Genomic DNA, 22707 nt, shown 5'->3' with positions numbered 1-22707 from the left:
TGGGGCGTTTCAGTGGTGCAGTCAGTCGGTCAAGCGTCCAACTCTTGGTTTCAGCTCTGGTTGCCATCTCTGGGTCTTGATATCAAGCCCCATGTGGGGCTCTGCGCTCAGGGCAGAGTCAGTTTAGGATTCTCTCTCTCTCTCCCTCTGTTCCTCTCCCCTCCACTGCATACACTCATGTTTGAGTGCTTTCCCTCTTTCTCAAATAAATACATCTAAATTAAAAAATATGAATATTTGTGTAAAATGCATATAAAATCAGGAGAGGAATATATAACTTTGAGAGAAGTTGTGTTATTTCAGTCTGATAGGTTAAAAAATGGTATGTTACCTTGATTTGCATTTTAAAATTAAGGACTGAAGTTGAAGATTTTTTCCTTGTTCATTGCCATTTGCATTTCTTTTTAAAAATTAACTATTTGGGGTGCCTGGGTGGCTCAGTGGGTTAAGCTTCTGCCTTCAGTTCAGGCCATGATCCCAGGGTGCTGGGACAGAGCCCTCTGTTGGACTCCCTGCTCAGCAAGGAGTCTGTTTCTGCCTCTGCCAGTTTGTGTGCTTGCTCTCTCTCTCTCTCAAATAAATAGGTTAAATATTAAAAAAAAAAATCAGCTATTCATCTAAATTGGATATTTTAGATGAACAAAACCTTGTTAGTTACTACCAACTTAATTATTAAACATTAATCTTTTGTAATACATATTTTAATACATCAGTTTTGCTTAAAATAAGCCTTCTTAACTGCTACCACGGATAGTTTCTTAAATTGATGGCTGGGACAAGTCAATTATTTGCAGGAGACATCTTCAGCATTCAGGAGTCGCTAAATTCTGATTGGTTGAATTTGGATATGATTCCACGGGTCCTCACATCTGCTAGTGACACACACAAGGCAGACTGGAGGGTTGTGGTTTTTTTCTTTATATAGAATGTAATAACCTTTATTTGTTCTCACTATATAGCTGATGATCTCCAACTTAGAGGCTTTTGCAGATGAGATGCTCTAATGTTGCACTAATGTATGGCTGAAAACACACATACTTATATTGTGGAATTCTCCAAATTGTCACAGGTGTGAGAAAGTGGAAATTGATTGTTTTCCAGTGTTTCATGTTTGATGTTCCCTAGTTGGCCTGAGAGGTTGTGGTCTTGGGGTCTAACAGCACTTGATTCATCTATTAACAAGATGCCTTGAGGCACCTGGGTGGCTCAGTGGTCCAGCGTTTGCCTTCGGCTCAGGCCTTGATCTTGGGGTCCTGGGATCAAGTTCCGCATCAGGCTCCCTGCATGGAGCCTGCTTCTCCCTCTGCCTATGTCTCTGCCTTTCTCTCTGTGTTTCTCATGAATAAATAAATCTAAACATTTAAAAAAAACAAACAAAAAAACCAAGATGCCTTTGACCAAGATGACAACCCGATGTCTAGCTGCAAGAGCCAAGGCTAGTTTCTTCTCTATCAAAGAACAAGCTAAGGAAGGAAAGTATAGCAAATAAAGGTCAAGGTGGGAATGAGGCAAGACCACTGGAGTCTATTCCTGTGACCACTTGAGTTACCTTGTGTTTTTCTTCCTGATGTTGGCCAAATATCCAGAGTGAATTATCTTAGGTCTGGTTAAAGCAAGAGTTGGAACAGACACTGTGCCACTTGGTTTGACATGAGTATACATATCTTTTAAGGATTTGTCTATGGTACTAGGAATCCTGTTTTCTTGAGAGGAGTTCTCTCAGGAGAGTGGCACAGGATGTGTGCAAGAGAGAGGGGTGGTGGCAAAAGGCAGTCAGGAAACCTAAGTATGAAACCAGAATGCAATGAAAAGAGGAACTCTCCATGCACCACCATTTACTGGCTAGGTGACTCAGCAATTTCTCCGTGCTTCAGTTTCCTAGAGATAATAATTCCTACCTTATAGGTTTGTTGTGAAGATTCAGGGAGTTCATTCAGGAAAAGTGTTGTTAAAAGTATCTGGCACTAGTGAGTAGTCAGTAAGTATTAGCATCATCAGGACCGTCACTATTAAGAGGGTCATCCCTCCTGGTCCATCTATAACAAGTCTCTTTCCCATCAGCTGAAGTGTCTGAAGGTGGATGTTAAAGATCGTTGTGCTAAAGGGAGAATGAGACTTTCCCAAGGATAGGATGTGAGAAGAGAAAAGAGAAGGGAGAGACATTTTAAATCCTATCCAAAAGGAAGAGCCACCTGTAGGGGTAATGAGGCCACTGAGAGACTGTGGAGTGGACTGATGGAACACTTCAAATAGCAGAGGGGAGTGTGGCCAAAGAGAGGAAATGCTTCACCTGTGTCATAGGAAGTGCATGTTCCCTCTGGTGGTCTCCGAACAAAACATGAAAATTCCCGGGAAGGAGAATCAACTTTCATCAATTGGCAGCCTCACTTATCATCATATGACAATGACAGGATCAGACCAGTGAAAGGTTTCTGCTTCTTTTCATCATCTCCCCGCTGCTCTGATTCCCAGAATGAGTCAGCAATCCTGATGGGAAGAGGGGAGGATGAGGCAGGAGGTGTGGGGATGAAGAGCATGAGAACAGGTTCAAGCTGCTTCCCCCAGCTTCCTGTCTTCAGAAGCCCCCAGAGTTAAGAAAGGAGAATGTTTTACCTTAAAATTATGTTCAAAATTCATGATTAGTATATGAGATTACAGAGGTTTAGCTACTAAGACAAGTTTTCTAACTTAAAATGATTGTAATCCTGCCTGCCTGCCTTCCTCCCCCCCTCCCCACTTTCTTCTTTACTGTTATTAGAAAAATCACAGGACTGAGTTTTCATCCTGAATTTTATCCTGGGGCAGAGGGCATTTCCACATTGAATGCATTTTAACAGGAGAGTAGGAGGCCTAAAATAAAGACGAGGTCCAGTTACATGCTGTAAGTTCTCTTTGTTTAATATAATGCTTTAAAAAAAAAAAAAGATTTACTTATTTATTTTGGAGAGAGAGTTGTGTGAGCATCCGCATGCCCAAGTGGGGAGAGGGGCAGAGGGAGAAACAATCCCAAAAAGGCTGAGCACTGAGCGCCAAGCAGGGCTCCCTCCCAGGACCCTGAAATCTTGACGGGAGCTGAAAACAAGAGTCAGCCACTTAACTGACTGAACTACCCAAGTGCCCCAAGTATGACATTTTTTAATGTCACTATGAAGGAAGGATAATAAACCATCTGAAGACAGCTTCTCTTAACCGGATTATGCACATAAAACAAATTGTCCACATTTGCACCATGTTCTTTTATTCTGGTGTCACTGCTAGTTTTGAAGGATTTTATTTGACAGATGGTACCTAATGCAGCTTTTCCCCCCTCGCCTATTGTGAAGAGGAAACCATTGCCAAGATTTCACAATATGAAAATTGCTCCTGTTTCCTAAAGGGCAAAAATGAATCACTTTCTTTCTGGATTCTGAACAAGTTGGGATGGCTCAGAAAGGCATTGCCGTGGTTTACTTGCCAGAGTGCTGACATTCAGTGCTGTATATTTTTCTGGGAGAAGGTTTCATATTGTCTCCCTAGAATAGCCAGCCAGTTCCTAATGTTAAAGTGCTAATGTTGAAAGCAAGGCATTTACGTGGCATAGATTTCCGTGTGTGGAGTTACAAAAATTTTGTGTTTTTTAAACTAAAGCAGTTTGCAATGTGTACCAATTATGACTTTTTTACTTCTAATCTTAGCATTGTTAAGGAGTTCTTAGTTAATCTCCTGGTAGTTGAAAACAGTAATAACTTGTTTTAAAATGAGAGATTGAAACATCAACTCAGCTCATTCTTATTATGTCTAAATTGCCCTTGTTTTTAAAAATCTGTACAAATTACCACTTCTTTCAGAAGGCTTTCCTAAAATTTTCACTTTTAGCAACACATCACTCTTCTGGTATTGACTTTTATTTTCTCTCTCATCTATTTTGTTTTCTTTGCCTAATTTATTTTGCACTGCCTTCTCAACACATTTATCTGCTTCATAATTTTGACTCAGATATTTATAATATATCTAAGATACAGCTATCTATACAATTTATGATAAATATTCCCATAACCTCATACCATACCATACCATACCAAGGCATTTGGTAGGACCTCAGTGAGTCTGATTATGAGCATAACTGCTTTCTAGGAAATTAGTGTTAATGAGGAAACAGTTATTAATTAAATAATTAGACTAAAGAAATGGCTCATAAGATAGTTAGGAGCTGCTATTTTTGCCCTCTGCTTCTGTTAAAGGATCCCTCCCCCGCCTCTATTTTGCCCCTTTTCGTTGATCTGCCATGTGATGTCAGAGAACTTTTTTAAGCTGCACACCTGATTACGCCATGCCTCTGATCAGTGGCTTCCCATGATGTGATCTTCAGGATAAGAGTCAAGGTGTGTGGTCGGCTCCCAGGGTTCTCTGTGATCTGACTGCTTATCACTCTCTCAGGCTCCTTCCACTCTTTCCAGCACATGCTTCAGCCCCACCCCAGAGTCCTCCTACAGTGACTGTACAGGAATTTGCCTGGCCTTGTTGGCTTTCCACCCCCCTTCCCACCCCCCTCATTCAACCCCATGCTAGGTTGAATTGTGTCCCCCACCCTGACTCATATGTTTAAGTCCTAAGCCCAGTACCTACAGAACGTGGCTTTATTTGGAAATAGATTCACTGCAGATGCAATTAAATTAAGATGAAATCATACCTGAGTACGAGAAGCCCTTATTCCAGTATGATTGATGTCCTTGGAAAAAGGGAAAATTTGAACACACACACACAACCAGAAGGAGCATTGTGTGAGGATTGCAGTGATGCTGTTACAAGCCCAGGAATCACCAGAAGCCAGGAGGCAAGCCTGGGACAGAGTCTCCCCCAATGCCTTCAGAGGGACACCTCAATTTCACACTGCACTTCTAGAGCTATGAGACAATAAAGTTCTATTGTTCTAAGCCACCCTGTCAGTGGTTCTTTGTTATGGCAGCCCTAGAGGCTAGGACATCTTCTTTACACTTGGTAAACTCCTACCCACTGTATTTGGTTCAACTGTCTCATCTTTTGGAAGCTTCTTCTGACATTCCCACCCTCTCCCATTGCTGAATTAGGAGTCTCTTCTGGCTCTTTCTTCAAATCTTTAAAATTTGACCATTGATTTCTTTGCTTGTGTGTCACCATGATCCGTGTCTTATTCATCACTTTATAACAGCTCCTTGCTTTCTTATCTCAATACATGATATTGAACAAATGAATTTTTACCTTTTTGATGACTGTATCAGCAGCCCTGTGGAGAAATATTTATATCAGAGGAATGTGGTGACATTCATTTTCTAGAGAGACATCTAGAGGTATAAAACACTGGAGTGAAAATACATGATCAAGGTTACCTAGCATCTCTATGTCACAGCCAAGAGCAATCTTCCACATTTGGGATTTAATATCAAAACATTTTAGAGACTTCCAGAACCTCCCTTTTCAGATAGAGAAGCTGAGATCTGTTTTGTTAGCTAGAAATTTCTCCTCATTTGCATGGGAAAAAAATCCAGGAAAGAATGAAGTTCATTTGTTTGGATGCATATGAAACAATTAATAAGGTTAGGGAGTTCTGAGAAATTTAAATGAAGAGTCAGAATGTAGACTTATCAAAAAAAGAAAAAGAATGTAGACTTATCTTGTAATGTAAACTCTTTTTATCTCATCTCAAGATGAGTGGGTGGATCTTCCACCATGGAAGAGTGTCAAATTTCATTTAAAATACATCTAAGTATACTTTCCCCCCAGCTCTCACTGGTCCAAATTTAGTCAACAAATCTTTGTATACAGCAGAAGAAAGTTCATTTTAAAGGGGTTGTTAGAATTTAAGAATCTTAAAGTGATCCAATTCAAGGCTCTCCTGACAATAATATTGATATAGTCTGAGTCACAATTCTAGTGCTACCTCCTAATACAAATGAGTAAAGATTCCATGGCTAGCCCTGGGTACCTAAGCACTTTCTGCTGCTGGTCTGTTAGCTTCAGGAAATTCACCGTGGACCTAGTTGAAAAACAAAATGGAAAGGAGTGGAAGGATCACATTTGTGTCATAAGCAAATCCTTTCTAAATCATCAGGAGACTGCAGAGATGGCCACAAAGAGATTTTGTCAAGGGTTTTATACAACTAAAATCAATGCATCCACTTTATCTGTTTTGAGCATACTGGGGACGCAACCAGAGATGTCACTTAGAGTTAGAGCTGCTCAGAAACCTTTAAGGTGTCAATTGACCATATTTTTAGGTGCAGAAATGTTACATGGACACACCACAGATTCACCAGTGATTTACTTTTAAAATCTGCAACAAATGGACCCAGGAATCTACAAGGGAATAAAAATATCATGAGAGCAAAGCTGAGTTGAAGCAGGGTAACTCAAAATCAATATTTTGCTTTTAAACTCTTAAGGGGAGACCCAGGAGGGCTGCACTCATTTTGTCCTCCTTACTTATTATCCTCAGAGGATGAGGTAAAAAGTGACAAGCCTGCTCCTTACTTCAGTCAGGACATTCTCTGCTAACAAGCCACTTGTTAGAATCCTTAGCTTCAATTTCCTGGTGAATGGCTTTTTAATAGCTAGGCTATCAGATGCTGGTTCAAAAAAAAAAAAAAATCAGACTTACTTTCCATATTATATAAGAGAGATTGCATTTGGGGAAGTAGGCAAAGGATGGTCAATGTCAAACTTGATGGAGGAAAAGGGATCCTCTTGTTAGCTGTACCCATGAAGTAAAGGGAGTTGGAACACCACACATTGAGGCTGAGCTGTTCCTGCTATGAGTTAGAATTCCTTGCTATTAACTCAAACTATTTTCTGTCCTTGTCCAGGGACAAGCAGAACTGCATTTCCATTACTTTGCTGGTACCTGCAGTTAAGTGCAAACAGTAAATTGAGGAGTAGGTGGGAATTTTATTTAAGGAACAGCCGAGGAATAGTTTTTAGTCTGAGAGGATGACATTATTTAAGTTTTCTCCTTAAAGAGCCTACTTTTTGTTTTTTATTATTTTTTATTTTTAGATTTATTTACTCATGACACAGAGAGAGGCAGAGACATAGGCAGAGGGAGAGGCAGGCTCCATGCAGAAAGCTTGATGTGGAACTTGATCCCAGGACTCCAGATCACAACCTGCCCCCGAAGGCAGATGCTCAACCACTGAGCCATCCAGGTGACCTGAGCCTACCTTTCAAAAACAAAACCGAAACTAAGTTTGATGATTTCAAGGGTTCAAACCATTTAGAAATCAAAGACAAAGGTCCTGGTTCAGTGTGAAATGTCCCCTCAACACCTGACTTCTTGGCTTGTTGTGCTTGCTCGATAAGCATGGCTGACTTGAGCATTTCCTTCATAGAAAAGACAGGAAGAGATGACCTCAGTGGCTTAAATTTTACTGTTGTCAAGGAAGAGTGTGAGAAGTTTTAGGCAAAATGTGTGAAGGAGAGATAATGCTCAATGCACTCATATATAAAAATATTTCCTGGTATAGTATTTAGGGTCCAAACAGGAAAACAGACACTGCAACAGTTATGTTGGTTGAGAGAATTTCTTTTTCTTAAGCTTTTGTTTTTTTTTTTTTTTTTTCGTAAGCTCTACACCCAAGGTGGGGCTTGAATTCACGACTCAGATCACGAGTTGCATGTTTCTTGGACTGAGCAGGCCAGGTGCCCCGAGGGAATTTAATATGAGGAATCAGCTATACAGATAGATAATTCTGAAAAACTACACAGCAGTGGTTGAGGTAACTCAGAGACCGTAATTCCAGGAGGCAATTATGAGCAGAAAAATGACCTGACCACAAAGGGTTAAACCAAGATAGTTTTTTTTTTTTTTTTTTTTTTTAGAGAAAAGAGTATTGAATTATTTTGCTCTCCCCAAGTGCAGAAAACTTTTTTCTTCCTTTTCTTTTTTGCTTTTTCAATTTTTAAGTGAACTTAAACCTATTAGCGCATTATTGGGAATATAAATGTAAATGTATTTACTGGGTTGGATGTGAGGAGGAAAATGATTTGGAGACAGCAGATCTAAAGAGAAACAAACAAATAAGCAAGTATCTCGCACTGTGAACTCCTTGCAGTCTTTAATTCACCACTGGGTCTGCAGCCTGCTATACAGTGTCTGGCCTGAGAAACACAGTAGATGCTCAGTACAATTTGTTCTGATCCCTCCCAAGTTGTAAGTGCTAAGGGCATGAAGGTTGCAAGGTATTATGGAAGTCAGTAAGAGGGGTATTCAAAACTGATCTGCGTGGTTAGGGAAGAATCACAGGGAGTAGAAAGAGAAGGAGGTAACTAGGTGACAACAGTGCAGCAGAAGGTAAAACCACCTGCAGGTTTCCTGACAAGTGTACTAGAAGGAAACCAGGTGGTTGAGGTGGGGCAGCAATGGGGGAACGAAAGGATGAGGTGGGCTATGGTCAGTGTTGCATTCAGGATTTCAACCACTTTCTGAGTTAACCCACAATTTATTTTTTTACTGGAGAATAGTTTATTTCACTGACAAGCTAAGTAATATTTACTGCAGCATTCTCGTAAGATATGCTTATAAATAGAAGTATTTCAAGGTAAGGAAGTGTTGAGTGAAATATGAGAGAACTAGAACAGTTAAGTGGGAACTTGGATATGTGCAGACTTCTTACCAGCTCTGCGATCAAATTGTATATATAAGGGCATACTCAGGGTAGATGAATAGGTAGTTAGATGGATAGATAGATTCTGTAGGAATTTAAAGCAACTATTTGTCTATTTTAAATTATTTAAGTGAATTCTTCTTTGTAATAAGGTAAATAGCACAGACAAAACTAAGGTTCTTTACCCCACATTGAAATCCTGCATCAGGGCAGCCCAGGTGGCTCAGTGGTTTAGCGCCCCCTTCGGCCCAGGGCGTGATCCTGAAGACCCAGGATCAAGTCCCACATGGGGCTCCCTGCATGGAGCCTGCTTCTCCCTCTGCCTGGGTCTCTGCCTCTCTCTCTCTGTGTCTGTCATGAATAAAAAAATAAAATCTTAAAAAAAAAAAAAAGAAATCCCACATCAAAATCCCTTATCTTGATATAAATACTTTGGAAGTTATGTTATGACTCTAATTTCTTACTCTAGGTTTTTTTTCTTCTCTGTGCATTTATATACATATATATGACCTGTAGAAAAATACAGAGTTATAGTGTTTTTGTTTTTAAAGTAATTTGTGGGTGAGCCTAGGTGGCTCAGTTGGTTAAACGTCTGCCTTTGGCTTAGGTCATGATCCCAGGGTGCTGGGATCAAGCCCCACATGGGGCTCTCTGCTCAGTGGGGAGCCTGCTTCTCTCTCTCCCTCTGCCCCTCCCTTTGCTTTTGCTCTCTCACTTTCTCTCTCAAATCAATCAGTCAATCTTTAAAAAAATGTAAGTTGCATCATACTGTCTATATTTTTCTCCTAGTTACCTTTTTCCATTTCACATTGATTCTTAAACAGTGTTTTATGCTAGTAATCTCAATCTAATTTAATCTTTTTAGCTGTGAAGTATTTTCCAATATGGAAATAATTCCAATATTTCCAAATAGTTTGCAATTACAGACATTCTATCATTTATTCTATTCTTTTGATAGAAATTTAAGTTGTTACCAGTTTTTTAGTCATCACTGACAATGTCAACATAGACAAATTTCTGCTTTCATGGAATTTACCCTAGTTGGGAAAGAGACAATAAACAAAATGAAACAAAATACAAAGGATATTAGAAAATAATAAAGTGTCAGGAAAAAATTAAGATGGCCACAAAATGTCAGATGGGGAGGTAGCTGTTTTAGGTGAGGAAAGGCTTTATTGTGAAAATGATTCCTTTATGACCTGAAGGAAGTGGGAAGGGACATAAGGATATATAAGAGACATACTACATGTCTTTGCTACTGGTTGAGAATCCTCAGAATTTTTGCAAGCTTATTAGCAACGCTAGAATTATTTGTAACATATAAGAGCCAACGGAAGTATTTTTTTAAAGATTTTATTTATTTATTCATGAGAGACATAGAGAAAGAGGCAGGGACATAGGCAGAGGGAGAAGCAGGCTCCATGCAGGGAGCCCAATGTGGGACTTGATCCTGGAATCCAGGATCAGGTCCTGAGCCCCAGGAGCCCTGGATCATGACCTGAGCCAAAGGCAGATGCTCAACCACTGAGCCACCTGGGTGCCCCTTAAGTATTTTTTTTAAAATACTACTCCACTATAGTAAACATGGCCTCAGCATTTGCCAAATTGTATTTTTGTGGCTTTGTAAGTTTTCCATTTTCTGCCTTGGTTAACCACTTTTTATTAGCTTATTTATCTATTTATTTAATACATTTTCTCAGTTTTGCTAAGTATAGTGAGCCTTTGGATTCCCAGTTGAAACTATCTAGTGCTTTTATTCCATAACTTTTTATATCCAGATGAGGTTGACCAGACTAAATGAAATATTTCTACTGATAGTGTATATATTCTATCCATTCCTCTGAGAAATTGGGTCTTGGTGTATGGGGTCACAGACTCCATTGAGAATCTGATGAAAGCTATGGATTATCACTCTGAAAAACACATGTATTTTTGTCCTCTTCCCATGAGATTTTGCGTCTGATAATAGTGGGTTCAGAGATATCCAGAAATCCAAGCATAGATCAGAGTACAGGAGATCCCTGGATGGCTCAGCGGTTTAGCACCTGCCTTTGGCCCAGGGCATGATCCTGGAGCCCCGGATCGAGTCTCGCATTGGGCTCCCTGCGTGGAGTCTGCTTCTCCCTCTGCCTGTGTCTCTGCCTCTCTCTCTGTCTCTCATGAATAAATAAATAAAATCTTAAAAAAAAAAAAAAAAGGTTAGAGTACAGAATAAAACAAAACAGAACAGAACAAAACAAGAAAGGAATCTTTCTGAAACTCTAAAATCTGTCCCCAGTATAAAAATGACCTCTGGAGAACCTGCTAGCTGAGTCACATACATTGGAGCCTCTGAAGGACTGCCTGGTTTTACCTGTGCTTCAGCATAAAGCTGGAGCCCATAAAAAGGAGTGAGATTTTAAAAAACTCCACCTCTGAAGCTCATTATTGTGTTTACTCTAGGATCATTTAATTTATTGTGTTTTGGGACACCGGGGTGGCTCAGCAGTTGAGCTCTTGCCTTCCGCCTAGGGCATGATTCTGGAGTCATGGGATCAAGTCCTGCATCAGGCTCCTTGCATGGAGCCTGCTTCTCCCTTTGCCTATGTCTCTGCCTCTCTCTCTCTCTCTCTCTGTCTTTCATGAATAAATAAATAAATAAATAAATAAAATCTTTTAAAAAAATAATGATTTATTGTGTTTCTTTGTTGAGGTCCACAGGAGAAAGTTCTTTGTCTTTTTAAAATTTTATTTATTTATTCATGAGAGACACAGAGAGGCAGAGACACAGGCAGAGGGAGAAGCAGGCTCCATGCACGGAACCTGATGCGGGACTTGATCCCAGGATCACAGGATCACACCCTAGGCCGAAAGTAAGCGCTCAACCACTGAGCCACCCAGGCATCCCAGAAAGTTCTTTGTCTAGATGTAGTTTTGGGAAAAACTTTTATACTTTCCTGACCAATGGATTTATTTTAATTTGCAGTGTCTCCTGGAAATCCTATCATCTTGGTGGCTGCTAGAAAGCTGAGATCCTGTGGAGGGGCTTCTTTTAGAATGGGAGAGGTTACAAGAGAAGGCCTTCTTTTCCAAGCGCTGTTTGATAAACAGTGTGATAAATGCCTTGGGGAAAATGTTCTCAGGTATTCCTCATAACAGAACGATGAAGTAAATGCTCTTTTCAATCTCCATTTTCTTGAGGAGGAAACTGAGACTTGGTAAGTGGACTTGTTCAAGGTCACAGGAGAATAGTAGGGCAGAAGCATAGACTTAGTTGTCTGACAGCAAAGTGCTCTTAGTCACTCTCTAATGCTCCCTTGCATGGCCAGTATTTAGGATACTTAAACTTTCCTCTTTCTCTGCCTTGCCATCCTGCTTTTATCCCTGGTTTCATTTTTTTTTTCATGTGTTTTAATTTTATTTTATCTTAATGTGTTGTATACTTCTTTGCAATTTGCCTTACTTTGTTTTCGGAAAAGGGAGAATATCAAGGAATAAATACAGATATTTCCGGGTAGTAATTGTGCACTGAGTAAACTTAGATAAACACTTAGAGCCTCCCTATCTCCTAATTTATTTCCCCCTGCCCTAGAGTGCTATGCATACTTCGATGCTTTCAAAATCTTATCTAATCAAGACACCGAATATTTTATTTTGTTAGAAAAATCCCATATGCCAGTCCTTTCTTTTTCCAAACAGGTCATTTTTGCCATTATTTCTTCCCCTTTGAGATAGTGTATTTATGATTTCCTCCTTTCAAGTTAGCGTTAAAGTCCTTACTTCCCTCCACCATCCTGTATGAATTAGCAGGGTTGTTTTTTTTTTTTTTTTCCTCTGAGACATTGAACCTTTCTTTATGGAAAGATGGTTCTGTAGGAGGGTAATACATTGGGATTTGAAATGTCGGCTGTTCAGCATTTCTTGAGAGTCACTGATGTATTATGTTTACATCAAATTGCTTAATTTCTCAGGGCTTTGGCTTCGACATCTAGGAAGTGATGGCAAGACATTCACTCTATTTTTCTCACAGGGAAGGAGTAGTTAAAGATCAATGAAGCTTTCTGAATGAGCAGGAAGAGGTGCTGGGCACCCAGCAGGGTGGGGCTCAGTGCTGTCTCTGGAAGATCAAAGAGCTGGGCTGTCTCCTGAAGTCTCTTCTTCCTTCTGTTATTGCAGGGACCTGGATGGAGGCCATGGGTGGGCTGAGAAGGAACAGTGGAGGAAGTAAGGGAGGGCACCAGGGAAGTGTGTATATGTTTTCAAAGAAAAAGGACTTCTGGTGAAGGAAGAGCATATGAAGATGATTCCCCTCTTGGCCATAAGTCAGAAAGGATCTGATTGTGCTTAGCCCTCTTAGAATGGTAATAATGCCTTTTGAATGCTTTTTTCCTCCAGGTTTCCCAAGATTGCAGAACTGAATTTCTGCCCTTCTCCTTATTATCCTTTTCTTTTCTCCTTGTACGGTGGCACACAGCCCTCCGCATGGGGTGATGCTCATCATTCTTCCCTGTGGAGCCTTCACCCTCCACACAAAACCCACTCAGCAGACTATAGCTCTTGCTTGCTGTCTGTTCTTTGCATCATAAACCTACTCAAAGGATATCATTGAACTTTTACCTCTCTCACTGTCTCTTAGAACATTTTCCCTTTTTCATTGTTTGTGACCCTGCCAGATATTTTTCTCCACTCAGGGAATGTTGATCAGCCCCCACTGCTGTTCCTGCAGAAGCCCTTCTCTCGACCTTGTTTTGAACAGAAAAGCATGACTTCTTAGCAAAAGTTCACCTCGGGAGATGAGCATAAAATGCAGCTGGTGGAAAAGTCAATTCTGTGATGAGGGCAACTGCCTATCTCTTATTTCTTGTCCAGTCTATGAAGCTCTGGAACAGCCCACTGTTCAGGGTGCCTTACCTCTTTCTGCTCCAGCCAACCTAGGACTTCTACTTCAGCCATGTAGTCCTCTCTTGGTGACTGCTTCAGCCGGTAGCACGCCAGGGGTTTGATCCAGGTTGCTTTGGTTTCTTTTGAATGACTTCAGGTCTGTTGCCTTAAGGAACCGTGACTTATGGAGCTTTTTGGATTAGCATCTTGCTCATGGCAGTCATACTCCCTACCCCACCGCCCTTAAAGTGACTTGCCAGTTTATCTTTTCCACATGATGGAAGAAGTGTTCCAGCTTCTCTTTCACATGGTGAGCATGCACCCAGGCCCCAATCCCTCCTCCAGCTGCTTAGAACTACAGTAATGACTGTGTTTTCTTTCTCCTTAAATCCTGTATGGGAGACGTTTGCAGGATTCACTGAATAAACAATTAAAGAATCAATTGACAGGATAGCCAGGGAGATGGGACAAGATTCTCTTTGGAGATAAGGTGGTACCAGGGTCATCAGAATGATTGAATTTGGCAGAACTACTATACAAAAAAATAAATAAGTAAACCAAAAGATGTTTTCTTTCTCCAATCCCATGAAGAGGTACTGGACTGCAAGGGCTCAGATTCTCACTTCTTGGCTTCCTCCAATTGGGGTCAAGAAAGTGAGTACTTTGTGCACTTAGGTGTGTTTGGGTTTATTGGCAGTTACATTGCATCACTTCTATAGCTCAGGGCTGGGTGAGTCCAGATCTACAGGTAGAAAAGAGCAGCTAGAGACAGGGTATTGTTAACGAGGCTCTAAACTGGCTGCAACCTGGGGGAGGACAGGGAGTCATGGACACCAGTGGCTGCATACACAGTTGTGACCTTCAGGAACTTGAAAGCAGATCTGGTGGGCACTGAGCATTCCCTCAAGCAGGCAAGAGCTGAACTGGAACCACCACAATATCAGAAAATGACTCTTTGTGGAAGGGTCTCTGTTTCATTGTTTGACCAACTTTGGGTGGGTGGGAAAAGACCCTTTGCTTTTCTCATGGTGACATCAATTCTGCTTCCACATCTTCAAAGCTTCTCATTATGCCTCCTTTCTTTTTCTGATTATCATTCTTTTTTGCTTCCCATTCTATGCTTATTTTTTATTTATTATTAAAAAATATTTATTTATTTTACAAAGAGAGAGAGAGTGTGTAGGTGTGCATGTGAATGGGGAGAGGACCAGAAGGAAAGGGAGAGAGAATCCTGAGCAGACTCTGCACTCAGCAGGAGCTTGACATAGAGCTCCATTTCAAGTCCCTGAGACCATGACAGAGCCGAAAATCAAGAGTTGGCCACTCAACCGACTGAGCCACCCAGGCACCCTTCATTCTAATATATTCTATATTATATTCAAAGTATGAGGTGAAGACAGAGGAGGAAGCATGGTCCAGATAGGTAACTCAGTGTAAAGACCTAATCCTATTTTTGAGCCGGCTTGGAATAGCTTTTTTATGTTTGTCTTTCATCGTGTGCATTTGGACAGAGATCTCTGGAGTCCTGGCACTTGCAGCATGACCTTAAAAGCTTTGAATCAACATCCCCTGGCCCACAGACTCCTTGCCCCATGGGGAGATGTACGGCAGAGAAGCACCAGACAGTGTCGTCGTGTAGAACAATGCATCTCAAACTATATTTGGTGAAGGTCTGTTTCTTTAATATTTATAATGATTTTAGAAATAATATGTTATATTGTGGACCAATAACTTTGTAAAATTCAGTCAAGTGCATAGATGTTGTGGCAATGTCAAGTCATAAAAGTTTCTGAATACTTAGGCTTACTCTCTATATTTCCCTTGCTGCATACGTGTAACTCATAGTTTCTGGACTGACACCAGGCTGTGGACCACCTATTGAGAAGCCCTGCTCAAAAACCCTCTTCCCTGACTTTAAGAGTAAGGATTGTCATCTGTGGTTTTAGTAATAAATTCCTTTTTTCACTCAAGCTCATACGGTTTCTATTATTTGCAACCAAAGGAATATAATAACTGATGTAGAAAGTAGCCAGCTTTTTTCTCTATTTTATTTACTATTTATTTATTTGAGAAAGAGAAAGCATGTTGGGGAAAGGGGTAGAGGTAGAGAGCATCCTAAGCAGACTCCACACTCACCATGGAGTGTGGCATGGGGCTCGATCCCACCACCCTGAGATCATGACCTGAGCCAAAACCAAGAGTCCGACACTTAACTGAGTAAGCCACCCAGGTGCCCCTCAATGCTCTATTTTAAAGGACTCATGGAGATAACTCACTGGCCCCACCCTTTTATACATGATGCATTTCTTAAACTGTAGACTCTCATCAAGTGATATGTTTACACACTGTAATGCATGCTTTTGTTTCCAGAGAGTTAAGATATATTATATCCTTAATTGGTTCTGACATCTGACATTTTAGGTAGTCTCCAACAAGATAGTTCTAGATACTATGTATATTCTTTAATTGTATTCTGGGGTGGTTTTGTTTTGTTTTGTTTTGTTTTGTTTTGTTTTGTTTTTAGTGTAATCTCTAAGCTCAACATGGAGCTTGAACTCATGACCCCAAGATCAAGGATCAAGAGTCGTCAGCCAGGTGCCCTGTTTTTGCTTTTTGTTTTTTGTTTTTAAATTGTACTATGTCAATAAGTTAAATCCTTGAGCATCTCATCGAAGGTAAAGATTTTCTGTTTTTGAGACACAACATATTTTTTACCTTTGTATCAACTGTGTTAATTTATGACCCATATGCTATATACAAGTAGTGCATGTACTTATGTACTTCCATTTTTCTGTGTGGAATCATTCATCTTCAATGTTATTCATCAAACAACATATTAGAGTTCATATCTGGTTATGTAGATATATAAATACTTATAAAAAGAAATAGATAAATCTGTCTATCTACCTATTGAATTAATAGTATGAACGTATCATGTTCAAAAAAGTGAGGTTATTCAAAAGCTGAATATTATGGAATTTCATAATAGTATCTAATAAGAAAAGCAAAAAAGAAAATTCAGAAATATTTCATGTAAAATAACTTGAGAATTGTGCTCTAGCATAACTAAATATATGGTGATGTGTATATATGTAAATGAATCAAAGCTTTTTATTCAATTATTTGTCTGCTATCTGCAGAAAATATTCATCCTAGAAGCACATTCCACTTTTGCTCCTCTCCTTCCCTCCTCCAATTCCATCTTCTTTTCTCCCCTCCTCTTTTTACAACCCCTTCCCCCTGTTTCTTTATTTCTTCTGTAATGATTTACCAATTATCTACTTATGGCTGTACATAGTGCTAAGTGTGAATATGGAAAAGTATAGCAAATGGTCCTTACCATTTGCAAAGTCACTGGGGAGATCAGATACGTACAGCTCTGCAGAGTTAAGCAGCTTCACACGAGTTAAGGAACCAGCTCAAGTATTGTGGTAGAGATAGCAGAAGTAGAGATAGCAGAGGGTAGCGTATATAATGGTGTATATAATGAGAAGTGCTCCAATTAGGGACTATGAGTTCACAGGACGCAAAGAAAATGTTTTCTGAGGACTTGAGGAGCCAGGGAAAGGGTCTCTGAGAAAGCACATTTGGAAGTGAGCCTACAAGGGAAACTAAGACTTGAATTAGCAAGGAAGTCTGGGCAGGAAATTTATGAGATTTAAAAAGGCACCAGGCAAAGCAGCCTGGTATTCTTGGGGTAGAATGTAGGATGATTTATCTAGACCAGAGAAAAACTAGAGACAGGATGTGATTGATCTGGCAGAGAATCAAGAATTGGTTCCTACTATGGACCCATTAATTACCAATCTATTGATCTTGTTCCAACAGGATTCTTAGACTATGGCTCCTTGTTTGGGGTTCTCCAAGGTCAAATATCAGTGCCTTGCTGTATTCCTTGGAATTCATCTTTGCTCTCTACACTTATGAGGTTGTTTACTGCAAATATGTACTTTTGCCTTTGAGCTTTAATCTCCCCCCACCCTAGCCATGTGAGCATGGTTGCTGGTGCAAAGGATAGGCTGGAAGTTTCAGAGAGTTAAGTCTCTCAATTGATGTCTGATGAGAACTTGGTGGGTACCTATTCCAGATCCTTTGCCCTCCAGTTGGGATAAAACCAGGGTTTGCTTTTGTGTCCCAGGGTTCCCTATCGGGAATGAAATCTAGTGTCCCACAGTGGATGTTGTAGTATTGGCCATGCACCATTTATTGACTGCATTCCTTTCCATCTCACTTTCCTACTGTCTTACTGGGGTTTCTCAATGTCCGTTCCCAGATGGACTACTTGCACTTGAATCTTGTGTCTCAGAGTCAAATTCTGGGGAATCCAAATCAACATACCAAGTAACCTCCTTTTCTGCATATTGGTTTCATTAATTGAAAACTGATTCTCTTCTATATGCAGAACACCTCCCCATTGCAAGTCCTTTCAGTAGATAAAAGATGATATGACTTTTGGATCAAATGGAAACACTGATATATTAATTTTTAATGGTAAGTGTTATAATAAAGAATGCCCCCATAGAAGTTTATTTCTCTTTCATGGAACACTCCACTGATGTTTTTCTCCAAGCAGTCAATCAGGGACCCAGTGTGGCAAAATCTCTGTCACTGACAATTCCATGTAACTTCTAGGGTTTTTCTAGGGGCCATCTCCATCCTAGTTAGTGAGAAGGAGGAAAGAGCATGTGGGAGAGTGCTCACAGAAGGGTGTGTGTTTCTGCTCAAGCCTGGAATTGGCACACATTCTACTTCTATTCCACATTCTGCTTCAACCAAATTCAGTCAAAAGGTCAAATCCAAGTATAAGGGAGGCAGAAAAATGTGGTCTAGCTGTGTGCCAAAAGAAGAGGACATGGATATTGTTGTACAACCATCTTTGTCAAAATGGACATATTAATTGAATGGATGAGTAAAACAAAAAATAAATATTCCATGTGGGCAGGGAATGGTGTCTGTCTGGCCCATCATTGTATGCTTAGTGCTTGCAGCATTCTTAACACATTCAAGGCGACAAATACTGGGGTGAATTATGCATGTCTACCAGTTCCTCCCTGGGAGTGTGTAATGAGTCTCTACGTATCTCTTATTTCCGTGGTTCCCTTGAGCTCACCTTGGGGTCTGAATTCAGATGACAATGTATTGGGAGCCAGTGAAGTTTCTGTACTGAGGGAGTATCTATGCTGTCCAAAGGAAGAGAGACTTTTTTTTTTTTTTTCATTTTCCAGGCTTTATTGTTTCAAGTAGGTTTCTCATTTGGAATGGAAGGTCATTTTTAAAAATGTAAAAAATGAAAAAAATTTTTATCTCCTAACAAATGCTATGTGTGCCTCAATTTTTAGGGATATGGAACATCAAAAAAGCTCCTCCACATGACAGCTGAGATGTTATCATAAAATCACAATAGGGGGGATCTGGCTGGCTCAGTTGGGAGAACATGTGACTGTTTGATCTCGTGGTTGTGAATTCGAGCCCCATGTAGGGTATAGAGATCACTAAAAAAATGAACAAACAATAACAAATACACACAATATTTAGAAACAGAATTTTGATACCTGAAATATAACAAACTTACAAAGCTTTTCCAGTATTTATAAGCTGTTTCTGTGGATTTTTTAGAAATCTTCTGACTAATATTTTAAAACCTTTTATTAATGTAAAAATATATATCAAAAGTCTATGGTTAATGAATTTTCACAAACTGAACACATTTGTGCAGCCAGTGCCAAGATCAAGAAGCAGAATTTGCTATCATCCTAAAAGCTACCCTCAGACTTCCTTCTAAGCCCTACTTCCTCTTAAGAGGTAAGTTATAGGGATCCCTGGGTGGCGCAGCGGTTTAGTGCCTGCCTTTGGCCCAGGGTGCGATCCTGGAGACCTGGGATCGAATCCCACGTTGGGCTCCCGGTGCATGGAGCCTGCGTCTCCCTCTGCCTATGTCTCTGCCTCTCTCTCTCTCTCTCTGTGACTATCAATCATAAATAAATAAAAATTTTAAAAAAAGAGGTAAGTTATAACTTCTATTAGGTAGCCTAGAATTGCCTGGTTTTTGTCCTCAGATGAGTTAAATAATATGCTATATACTCTTCTCTGTTTGGCTTCATGCACTCAAAGTATCTTTGTGAAATTCACTCATGTTTATGTAGTCTGTCCTCACTGCTGTATTATTCAATTATACCATTATTCAAATATACCACCATTTATTATCCACTCTATTGGGGTTTTAAAATTATTTTAAATAAAATTTATTTATTTATTTGAGAGAGAGAGAGAAAGAGAGTGAGCATGCACTAGTGGAGGGAAGGAGCAGAGGGAGAAGGAGAGGGAGAAGCAGACTCCTCAATAAGCAGGGAACCCAATGGAGGGTTTGATCCCAGGATCCTGAGTCCATGACCTGAGCCAAAGGCAGACACTCAACCGACTGAGCCACCCAGGCTCCCCCTATTATCCATTCTATTGTTAACGAGCTTTTGAGAGGTCTCCATTTTTCGCTACTGCTGGCACTGGTGAATTTTTTTTTTTAAAGCTGTGCTGTGTAATGAGGTTACCGGACTCTATTAACAGAGCTCTGTTATTGTCAATTACTCCTTTTTCAGTGACTGGATTTATTTTCTGTAGGTCAAATAAGTGATGGGTGTAGGTGGGAGTTAAGAAAGGGAACTAAAGGGGAGGCCCTGTGCAGTGCGGAGGTCGCTGGGGTCACCTGCCAGCCGGGGGTCCTGCACGGGCTGTTGGCTCCCCGCCCCGCGCACCCCGCCCCGCGCACCCCGCCCCGCGCACCCCGCCCCGCGCTCCCCGCCCCGCGCACCCCGCCGCAGCTTCAGCACCCTGGCCAGAGCGAGGCTCAGGTCGCCGTGCATGTGGGCTTCGGGAGGAACTGGGCAGCCCCTTGCGCTTCTCCCCCAGACCAGCCCTTAGTGAGCCGCCTGGCCCTCTACGTATTGCTCATACGCCCGGAGGGGCTGCAGGTCCGGCCACATCCCGACCAGAGCCACCGTGAGAGGCCACCTGGGACCTGAGCAGCTGCCGGGTTGCCTTGAGGCTGCGACGTGGTGGGAGTTCCCGCAGGAGTCCCGAGAAAACCAGGCAGGACACGGGATGACCTGGTCAACACCAGTGCCTCACCTGGGGCCCCCCTGGCTGCTGCCTGCACCCAGCACCGCCCCGAGGCCATGATCTGCGTCATTTCAAATCCGGTCAACTCCACCATCCCAACTGCAACGGACGTTTTCAAGAAACACGGAGCTTACGACCCCAGTAGAACCCGGGGTGACGACCTTGGGCATCGTCAGGGCCACCACTTTCTTTCTTCTTCTTCTTCTTCTTCTTCTTCTTCTTCTTCTTCTTCTTCTTCTTCTTCTTCTTCTTCTTCCTTCTTCTTCTTTCTTCTTTCTTCTTCTTCTTTTTAAAGAAAACTGCAGCCTGCTTTTACTGATGCACACATCGACGGACCTGCGATTGGGAGGGGCGGCGACGGTAACAGGACACTCGTGGTTAACGCAAGGGAAACGTGAGGGCAGGAGATGGCTTTGCAGGGACGGGATGCCTTCATAAGTCAGGAAACGGAACGCCAGCTGGCTGCCCTCTCATTTCAGGTTCTTCACAAACTCCTCTCCCTTCTTGATGGAGGCCTTCAGCTCGGGGATGGCCTCCGCTATCATCTTCTCTCCAAAAGGGGACACCTTGCCAATGCCTAGGTTCCTCTCGATGCCCTTTTCCCCCAGCAGCAACGGTATGGAGAGACAGGCACGGTCTGCTTCCTGGGGTTTAACAAGGAACATTCGACAACTGCTTCCTTCCCGCGGGCCACCACTTTCACTGCAGAACTGAAGGGTGTGGATCCCGCGCGAGTCAACCCTGTCGTCGGGGGCCTTGCCGGGAAGACCATCACCCCCCGACCTCCCAGTGCACCCCTAAGTAGACCTTCCCCAGGACCCGCTGGCAGGTCCAGGAGGCCGGCCTGAGGTGGTGAAGGCCAGAGCCGGGCAGGCTCTGCACCCCTGTCCACGCGTGCGCTGCAGCCCGGCTTGGCTCCTCCCTTGTGGATGCAATGAACGGGAAGGAAGCAGTTGTGGAATGTTCCTTGTTAAACCCCAGGAAGCAGGCTGTGCCTGTTTCTCCACATAGTTACTGCTGGGGGAAAAGGGCATCGAGAGGAATCTAGGCATTGGCAAGGTGTCCCCTTTTGGAGAGAAGATGATAGCAGAAGCCATCCCCGGGCTGAAGGCCTCCATCAAGAAGGGAGAGGAGTTTGTGAAGAACCTGAAATGAGAGGGCAGCCAGCTGGCGTTCCGTTTCCTGACTTATGAAGGCATCCCGTCCCTGCAAAGCCATCTCCTGCCCTCACGTTTCCCTTGCGTTAACCACGAGTGTCTTGTTACCGTCGCCGCCCCTTCCAATCGCACGTGTGTCGATGCGTGCATCAATAAAAGCAGGCTGCCAGTTTTCTTTTTCAAAGAAAAAAAGAAAGAAAAAGAGAAAGAAAGAAAGAAAGAAAGAAAGAAAGAAAGAAAGAAAGAAAGAAAAAGAAAACTAAAAAAACCCTGATATCTATTACTGTATGATAAAGAACTCCAAAATTTAGTGGCTTAAAAATAAGTTTTATGATTTCTCATAATTCTGTGGGTTGATTGAGGTTAACTGAGCAGTCCTTCTGCTCTGAGAGGTGCAACTGGAATCCTCATGTGGCCACAAATCATCCCGGGAATATCCAAGATGTTCACCCACATGTCTGGAAACTTGTCTGTTTCTAGAATGGCTAGAATGGCTGAGGGCTGCCTGCACTACCCTTCCTCCTTCTCTCTCTATATCAATACTTCCCATTTATTATGAATCAAGCTCAAGCTTCTTCATGTGGTGGTTGGACCCCAAGAAAGGGAAAATGGAAGCTACATGACCTCTTGGGGCTAAGGCTCTAGAGCTCACAGAACATCACGTGTATTCTATTAGTCAAGGCAAATCGCAGGGCCAAACTGAGATTCAAGAGGAGGGCTATTGGACTCCCTCAGTTGATGGGAGAAGCAGTGTGCTTTTATGGATGAAAAGAATAGTTGGTAGCCATCTTTGCAGACAATCTACATCAGTAACTTATCTTGTTTCCAGCCAGAACTTGGGGGAGGGAGGAAGACTGTGCTAAGTCTTTATGGTTATGTGGAGAAATGAGTAGACATTGGTATGGGAAAGGAATAAAGTTGATGGCATAGAGGAGGAGGGGGTGCTGCATAGCATTGGAAGG

The 22707-nt window shown here is 41.7% G+C and overlaps 1 pseudogene; it reads left to right on the top strand.

The window, feature by feature from the left end:
- Positions 1 to 21743, top strand: part of LOC112925624 (malate dehydrogenase, mitochondrial-like) — a 41456-nt pseudogene extending 19713 nt beyond the window's left edge.
- Positions 21744 to 22707: the final 964 nt, after the last annotated feature.

The sequence above is a fragment of the Vulpes vulpes genome, chromosome 11 (genome assembly GCF_048418805.1).
Source record: "Vulpes vulpes isolate BD-2025 chromosome 11, VulVul3, whole genome shotgun sequence".
Classification (NCBI taxonomy): domain Eukaryota; kingdom Metazoa; phylum Chordata; class Mammalia; order Carnivora; family Canidae; genus Vulpes; species Vulpes vulpes.
The sequence above is the reverse complement of the archived record's forward strand: the minus strand, read 5'-3'. Positions and strand labels throughout refer to the sequence as shown.